Genomic DNA, 9259 nt, shown 5'->3' on the forward strand with positions numbered 1-9259 from the left:
ACAGCATGCTTCAGTATTTATGGGTCAACAAACTAAGTCGTGTTTGTTTAGTCTCTTGAAACCCTTTACCTTAAAGTCTCAAGCATTACTCGTTTGTTTTCCCCTCAAGTCGTAAGTTGTTGTACATGGAAGGTTTGATCCGAATTCTTAACACATAAATGCTTCAGACCTACCGATCTGCTGCATTAGCTAAGTTCCAGCTTGATTAGCTGTCACCCGTGACCAACCAATCAGAAACTCTGTTATTATTTTCTGTATTGTATCCACTTATCATCTGCTTCTTTGTTGTGGGTCAGTGGCTTTGTACTCCACATAATGTTTGTTTTAAGTGTGTAATTGACAAAGATAAAACATTTCAAACAATTTTTGACATTTGCCATCTTTAAGGTTAACATACTCATTCTAAACTCTGTGATAAACACACATAACCATGAACACCCCATAGATCACATTCCTCTTCACCTAAGATGAGTGGATCCACTGAGATCAGTGTGCTTTTAGATGCTGCAGACTGGATTGCAGAACCAAAGGCCTGTAGCATTCACCTGAACAAAGTGCAGATCATCAACTCCTTGGTATCTGGAGGAGTTCTGTGTTGCTGTTCTAACTCAGGCTTTCCACATGTATAACAACAAAAGTGTTCTATATCATCCTCCACATTTTAGCTCTATAGGATTCTGCTGATTAACTGATTTCTCAGGCCAGTTGGGCTCTGAAATGTACTATCTTGCTGCTGCAACAGTTCATTTCGTCACATTTATTCCACATTCACATTTGTACACTGGGGGCAATATGAGTTACAGTTTACACAGTTTACAGCCATTTAAGAGGTTAATAACTTCCTGCCCTGACAAAGGCTTTGACCACAGGGCAATATTAATTCAAGTTTTGCCCCATAATTTCAAAGTTGGGGGCCAATCCCATTATCATTTAAATCTTACCTCTTCCTGCCTTTGTTGTCCCAGAGCTGAGCGCACTAAGTGGTGTGTGGGTGCCAGCAGAAAATGAAAAACTCATTACTCGCATTCAGTGTGTAGCTTGCCATTGCAGGAAATGAATATGTCATTAGCCTGGTTAACCCCACAAGTAAATTGTTTTAAATCCAGCCTGCACTATATGCATTATGTAAAGCAGTCCTGGATCAGCGCTGGACTCCTCCAGACCTTGAAGTCTGTTCCACCATTAATTAGAAATCATTGTTCATAGAGCACAAAAGAAAACCTAATTCATTTTTGATTTACATGTCATATTGATTTCAAGCATGCATGACTAACCTAACTTGATCTAAAATGAAGATCTTGGTTCATCAAAATTAATTATCCTTTCAGTTGAGATTTAAATGTTCCACCGTGTTCTTTTCATGTCATTGAAAACTGGTTTAAACATTCTTTTGTGAGCTAATCAAACAGAACTAATGTGTGCTGATATCTGAGAAACTCACAAAACGAGGAAGCACTGAGCTAGTTAAAGCATTTTAACCTATTATCAGAGAGGAAGAAACTAAAGCAGGAGATATGTAATGGATTAAATCTAGACTTTAAACTGGCTACAAGTGATTCACTTTATATTTAACAGTAAGAGTTCCTACTAAATTCCAGCCCCTCACCTTTAATTATTGACATGGTTCAGCTAAATGATTGGGATGCAACCAAGTAAAACACAATTATACATTAATTATACACAGATTGACGTTTTTAAATCTTTATTTTTGTTATTTATGATGCTTTTTCTGAGTTTAGATAGCGAAAACATGACATTACATATTAAAACACAGCACTGGTCTGGTTGGATGGATGGATTACATTAATCTACCAGGTATTAAAAATGAAAAACAATTTCTTTGGCCAAATCTGGCACAGTATTCAAGCATGCATGTTGATTAATTAATTAAGTCTGTTATCTTTTTATGTTGGTTCTTCTTTACTTCAAATAATAAAGAACCAACATAAAATGATAACAGACTTCCTCAAAACCACTTATTCCATACTGGGTTCATCATAACATGACGTGTACATTCTTTTTTTAGTAGTGATGAAAACAATTAACATGAAGAGCCCAGAGAAATCTATCTTAATATCACTGAATGACTAAATAAACAAACACAAACATTAGAACATATAATATTAAAATGTTCAGAAAATTCATAAAGCCAGAAGTTTCCACAAACAGTTTTAAAGTAGTGATATTCTTTTGAGTTGCAATAAATTTATGACTGGTTTATTTATAACTCTTAACTTTTAAAAGGATTTATATCATGTTTTCCATTTCCATCTTTGAGCGTTACATTGTGATATGATGTTGTTCCCTCGTCAGAAAGAAGAAACACCTGGACTGTTGCTTTGGTCTTTTATGCATGAAGGAGCAATCCTTTATGCTCAAAGGATTGCAATCCATTCAATCCATTCTGGGGTGACTAATTGCCTGCTCTCACAAAGCTCCGCCTATTTCCACAAAGCTCCGCCTTGGAGCTGCAGTCTCCAACTGAGCTCCTCACCCAGCGCCCCTCCCAAAAACCTCCCCCACTTAACTCCTCCAGACTAGCGACAGCAACAATTAGCAAACGCCTGGTGGACCTGCTAAGCTCATCATTGGATCTACAACTCTCCTAAGCTTTGTAATGATGTGTTTAATGGAGAGTGATGGAAGGAGTAGGACGTTCTTACAGAGACAGAGGCCAATTTTAACCTGTTGCCTACAGCCATGATGCCAAGTATTTTTGATAAATACAGCATTTTGTTTTTTATTACAACTGAAGTTAATATTGTGTTATAAATGACACTGTGCCTGGAGAATACATAATACTGCCCCCTCTAAAGGTCAGGCAGGTTCTGTCCAGGTCTCTGTTTGTTGGACTCCTCCATGGTTTTGAGAAGGACATGAACATTTTAGGTTGAGCTTGAAATGGTTAATATTAGCTGAAGACGGGACAGATGTTAGCACTCTACTGATTTAAGGATTTGTTCTCCTACAAAATGAGTGTGAGATAACATTTATCTACCACAGGTAAGAGAGTTTTTGCTGATATTTACCTCTTTGAAAAATCCCAACTATTCCTGTAGGACACTTGATATAAATAATACTAACAATAAACAAATAAAAAAAGGACAAAATATGCAATAAAAGTCTGGTCAATAAACTGACAGGCAATGGGCAAACAATAAAGATTTAGTTTTATTTGACTGAGAATTTATAATTTGTAGAAGTAAAAACAAACAAAAAAAAAACAAACAAACAAAAAAACACATTATAAACAATTTGTTAGAGAGACTGATGAATAAACTCTCAAAATAAAGGAAGGAGACACCTGGTAGTCCAGAGCAGTAAATCACCCAAACTGACACCTCAGTCACACATTTAGAAACATCACTGAATATAAAGAAGGGAGACAGAGGAGGTCAGTGATTGGATTAGCCATTTGGATGTGAAGATAAGCTAGTGAGGACAGCTGGCATTGCGCCTCCATGGCCTCCCTGATAACAAAGCTAATCCATCCATCTTAACCTCCTAGCCTCCGCTTTGATTCCCCTCATCAAACATCCCGCTACCCCATTGTTAGCCATGTTTGCTGCCTATCCTGCCACTGCTCTCTGGCCATAACTCTTCACTCTGCTGTGTAGTGACTGGGTCAGCCATTAATTTAGGTGAAGTGCCACTGTGTCTGCCTGCTGCTGGGCGCAGCCAGTCGAGCAGAACTGCTCTCCTGAATGAAAGAGACATGCTGCCTGTCATCTTTCACTTGCCAGGCTTGTAAGCTCCTCTGGGCCTTCTTTACATAACACTCACTTCCGCAGGTCCTCACAGTGACGGGCAAGACAAATTGCAATATTAAGGCTAAACTATCGGCAGGACATTTACTGTGGCCAAAACTTAACTGGACTCATAAGTCAGTTTCAGCAGACAGCCAGTTGCTGAGGATGTAGCACATACAGCGGGGCGCTGAGTCAGACCTGTTCGTTTTGCTCTGGTAACCTTTCCTGTCATAGCGCCCTCAAATGGTTGACCACTAATTCAAATGTGCATTGTTTATAAAAATGAAGCTCAGAAAAACATTCAGTTGATCTCATTTCCCCTCATGCCTACTCTTAATCCCACATTCTGCCCATTCCGGATGCAGGTAGAGAATGTTGAGTGTTTTCTCTCTGCTTGTTGTTCTACTGTGGTAGAAAGGTGAAGGCGATCTGCTTTCTAACACTGGGAGTTTGAGATTTCTAAGAAAAAAACAGCAAAAAGCATGTTTTATTTCTCTGTTACAGCAGCTGTTTCATATTTGTCGAAGGGCTTTGCTCGGCATCATTATCAGAACCTCTCAACAAACATGATAGTTAGGGTAAACAGGTTCTTAATTGTCCATTAAATGTACATTATTTTGTCAAAAACAAAAAATATCAAAGCAAAGTTTCTCTTTATATGGAAACCCAGCAGGTTGCATCCAGTCATTGGCTTGCATTCTCTCCTGCTGGACGAGCATATAGTGACTTTACAGCAGTCTCTCACACTAAGCATGCACGTAGCGAGAGTGGAGAAGAAAAACTCTCCTTAAGAGGAGAAAACCTTCAACAGAACCAGAACCAGAACCTTTTTCAGTATCAAGGCCATCTTCCACTTCCACTTCTGTTGGAAGTGCAGAAGTGCAGAGCAGAGACACTCAAAAAACCAGAAGAACTGATGTAGGATTACTTTCTGTTAATGAAAAGTAAAAAGTTAACAGTAGGAGAGGGAGAATTGGTTGATGACAGCTGTTAATTCTCAGTATTCAGCCACGCCCTTAACTCCTCCCAACTCTAGCAGACTGACTACTGACCAGCTCTCCGTCTCAAGGGTCCGAAAAGACTCTAATTCCCGGGTATTACCGCAGATAAGAATTTAGAGAACTTTTGTTTAAGCTGGGCGCGGGAAAGATTTGTCTAAGCTCTAACTACCTACATCCAGACGTTATGCCCGCTTCTGCCCATGATTCAGACAATCGGAGTAGCCCTGCCGGTGTCCGAACCCATGAACCACATCTGTTAACGGTAGTTCTTCCCCTAATTATTAACGTGCACTAGTTTCCGGCTTAGATAATTTTAGCGACTAGGAATAAGTCACAGGGACATTATTTATCTGAACTAAAGAACGTACGAAGCCACCGATTATACTTAGGACCACAAACACTAATTTTACATTGACGAGGAGAATTAAATCTTAAATGACTCAATTAATTTAATTGTCCACAACATCGAATTAGACTTTAGTATTTTTATTAGCAAGCTTTAGCAAGGGAAAAGGACATACAGCATTTCAATAAAAAATTAAGAAATTAAAACTTTTAAGAATCATCAGAAATTACTCCTACTTCTAACCCTACACTGTGTCTTAACCTAAATAGAGGCTTTGGGGGAGGCAGTATTACTCAAACCCAGATGCAGAGACGATCTTGGCAGCAGAAAACTTTAACGTCCATGGATGGAGTCCTGCCTTTGTCTTGGCAGAATCCTTTCAGAATAAATCCAAAGTTGAACTGGTGAGAATCCTCAACGAACTCAGTTCTTAATCCACATAAGATCTTTGTCTATTCCCCATGTCTACTGCAGCATCGTTGTAATCCTTTGGGTTGAGTGCAGGGCCACAGTCGAATCAGAGTCCCGGGTTGTGGGTAAACGGATCTTGTTCCTTCCTTGTGCAGCGATCGGTCTCATCATCCCGGGGTATCAGCAAGCAACCCTCCCTTTGGTCTGCATCTCCATCTGCTCAATTCGAACGCTGCGGAACGAAGAACCTCGAACCTTCTGTCTGGTGTCTTTTTATTCTTATCAGCAGCCACACACTTTCTTTCCTCACGTGCGTTTTTACTTGACGTCAACTGTTCTTTGGTTAGCCTCAGACTACAGATGAACTTTATTTCTCCTGAGCTGCACTTTCAGTTCCCTGTCTGAATTCTGCACCTGTTTCCTCCGTACTGACTGCTTGGACAGATGATCTAATATCCATCACCATCTTGGAGACATGATGTCTGTTCTAATGACCTAATGTCTTGGTCACCTCTGCTCCCCTTTCGGTTCCTCTTTTCCCCTGACTTTTCACCTACCATCTACCTCCAACACAACATCAGTGACCTTTAGTTACAGTTACACATTTTACACATTTCAAGTTCAATGTCAAAATCACATTTATAACTTTTTAGTTTCTCTGATTTAGCATTCATTTATAATTTCATAATAACCATTACTTATTAGTTACTCTTATTATAATCATGATGTGAGTTATTACAGACATTTCTGAAAAGAAACCAAGAATAATCCATTATTCTAATTATTTGATACCAAAGTTACAGTTACTTCTTTCACCTTTAAATACTTCCATAAGTATAAGACTAAGTGTAAATATTCTTATAATCAAACCAACATCAACCACTGGTTAAACCAATATTAATTATTGGTTTAATCACAAGTTATCATTATTAATTCAAGTATTTTACTCTGGGTTTTATCCAATTACTCAAAATGTTTAGATTTTATTCTTTAAACCTTTAATGCCCAAAATGAGCAGTCTGAACTATTTTTAATCACTGCAGGCTGGAAACTTCCTCTTTTTCCAAGAAACCTGCTTTTCCTGTTACATGACTCTCTTTCTGTCTGACTATGATTTTTTATGATTAATTAGAAAAAAGTAGAATTAAAGCAAAGTTTGCAGGACACTATAACAACACACACAACCAGATTACTTTTATTACCGTCTGACTCTACTGTTGGGTCTTGATGTCACCTGAGTAATCAGTTTTAAAGATAACTTTATTCATTGTTATTATTAAACTAAAATCTCCAGCATGGGGAAGTGGGATGAGCTCGACTTTTCTCGACACAGCACTATGTCAGATGATGCCCTCACAACCAATCAGAATACTAGACCAGGTGTAACTTCTATAGACAGAAAAATAATTGAGAGAAAACAAAGTTAACAGTTGAAATAACAACAAATAATGCAAACTGTAGAGGAGTAGAAAAAAATGAGAAAATGTGGTCAGTTTGTCCTCCAGAAGTGAAGATTATGGCAGCTGCTGCTATAGCCAGTCTAACTTTAAGTTTTAACAAAAGGGAAAGTTGTGAGTCTTAAAAGTATGCAAGGGGTCTGATTCACAGGCCACAACTGGGATCTGGTTCGACATGAGAGGAGCCTGAGAAGCAAAAGACCTGCCTCCCATTCTACTTTTAGAAATGGTGTTGAACTGATATTCTTCAAACAGAAGTGTAAATATGTTGAGCATCCCTACTTCTGATTCTAGGAGAAGCGTTTCTGGCATGAGGACCAGTAATCACCTCTGCAGATCATGTTGAGGGTGGGAGACTCCAACCTCGAATATGTTTGCACCCACATGATGACTGGCTTCAAACAAGGACTGTAGTACGCAGAATCGCTGTTTGGTATGTGAATTTGTTTGGTATCTGTTTGATTTTATACAGCAATCTCTCTGTATTGAATCCTTCTGTCTGGTTTTACACCAAACAGGTGCAGGTGCTTCATATGTATGCAGGTATACCTGGTCAAGCAATTGCTTTTTTGTTTATTTTTGTTAAAAAATAAAAAAAATGTAACAATTGAGAAATTTAGTTTAAAGCTTCGACATTCAGAGTGAAACTATGAAATACACTCCATTTGTGGTGGAAAATATACAGTAAATCAGAGCCTATATTTTAACTCCATTAAAGCTGCTCTCACCACTACAGTATAATATGTCAGATTTTTTTTTGAGTTCAATAATAAAAGGTTTGTCTAGTATAAAGTTAATCATATAAATAGAGTTCCATCTTCAGATTTCCTTCCTATGGAGAAAAAACTGCGGATTAACGCAAAAAGCTTTTCCATACGAAACTCCTGAAATGCCAAGCCAAGACATGAAATAATAATAAAAAACCCTGCAATTGTATTGCTGCTGTGCATTCCCATTCACCACTAGATGGAGTCCTTGAGGCGGCCGGGTGGAGGGTCCTCCTCCAGTACGTCATCCTCACACCGGGGACCAATTACCTCGTTACCTGATGCTTTTAAGAGAGGTGGAACGCCAGCGCTTCAACGCCGGAGTGCTGTCCAGTGATGGTACCTCTCGCCCCTCCGAGTTATCTCCGAGTATCAGAGATAAAGAATTACTTTCAATTCTTTCCTGTGACATCTGTTTTCCTCAGGTAAAACCTGAATCCAGATCTGGCTTTGACTCCTCGTTGTTTCCTCGTGACGTCGCAGGCAGTTACCCCACTGCCCGAGTCTTCAGAACCTCCAAAGACAGTTGAAACTCTCCTCCAATCCAAGAGATCTGACTGGCAGTTCCAACACTCTTCCGACGCCTTCGAGTACTTGCCTACCTGTCCGCCCTCCGACGCTGCCGCTCCATCCGACTCAGTTCACCTCTTCCTCAAAGCAATCCACTCTCGACCACTGGGAAAGTAAACCCCACAGACCAAAGGACCCTCGGACCAACAACACCACGCCAACGCCGTTACTCATCTCCGTTTCTGTAAGTGCTTACCTGAACTCCTGTAAATCATTCAGAAATCCCACGGACTTGAACTCGCCTTCTCCCCTGTTCTCTTCAGTGCGCTGCCTGCAGCAGTCTGTTCCCTGAACAGAGGCATTGGACAAACAAATTTCATCTATGCCGTTTCCTCATGATGGCAAGCTCACCAGTTACTTCTGTTCTTGGTTAGAACTCACCTTTTACACTAGAATACAGTCATCTCTGTAGAACCTTACTAGACATTTTCTAATTTTTGGTCAGATTTCATAGTTTATCTAAATCCTATAATTAACTGAATAAATGAGTTTTAAATACTTTGTTCAAATTCAGGTATTTACATCCTTATTGTGGTGTACATGGGTCTTCCAAATGGATAATAAAAGCAAGCAATCAAACTGGTTACAAAGTAGTTTAACAATGTCATCGATCTGAAGTGGCCATCACAAAGTCCTAATATCAGTACCAAAAATAAAGGGCAAAGCAGCCTATAAACCTGCCCCAGTTACACCAGTCCTGTCTGGAGGAATGGGACAAAATTATAGTAAACTAATTCTGTGGAAAATTACTGATTTGACCAAAATCATTGTTTAAAGGTTGCTCTAAAGGAAATGTAAGAATTAAAGCTTAAGGAAAGTTTTTATTAGTCAAATGCAAATAACTTTGATAATCATCCAAATCAGGAAAAGTTTTGCTTGGTTTAATATCAGGCAGTGAAAATTAAAACTGGTTTGTCTTGTATGTAGGTTATGTAAAAACCTGGTTTCAAATGTACAC

General features: G+C 39.0%; 1 long non-coding RNA gene across 1 annotated transcript; it reads left to right on the plus strand.

Moving 5' to 3' along the window:
* The first annotated feature begins 8155 nt into the window (after positions 1–8155).
* LOC106914387 (uncharacterized) lies at positions 8156–8810 on the plus strand. The gene is made up of 2 exons (XR_001417591.2): positions 8156–8485; positions 8565–8810. It is a non-coding gene; the product is annotated as an uncharacterized LOC106914387 (long non-coding RNA).
* The last annotated feature ends 449 nt before the right edge of the window (positions 8811–9259 follow it).

The sequence above is a fragment of the Poecilia mexicana genome, unplaced genomic scaffold (assembly GCF_051168715.1).
Source record: "Poecilia mexicana isolate PSO_F unplaced genomic scaffold, ASM5116871v1 scaffold_20, whole genome shotgun sequence".
In the NCBI taxonomy this organism is placed as follows: Eukaryota; Metazoa; Chordata; class Actinopteri; order Cyprinodontiformes; family Poeciliidae; genus Poecilia; species Poecilia mexicana.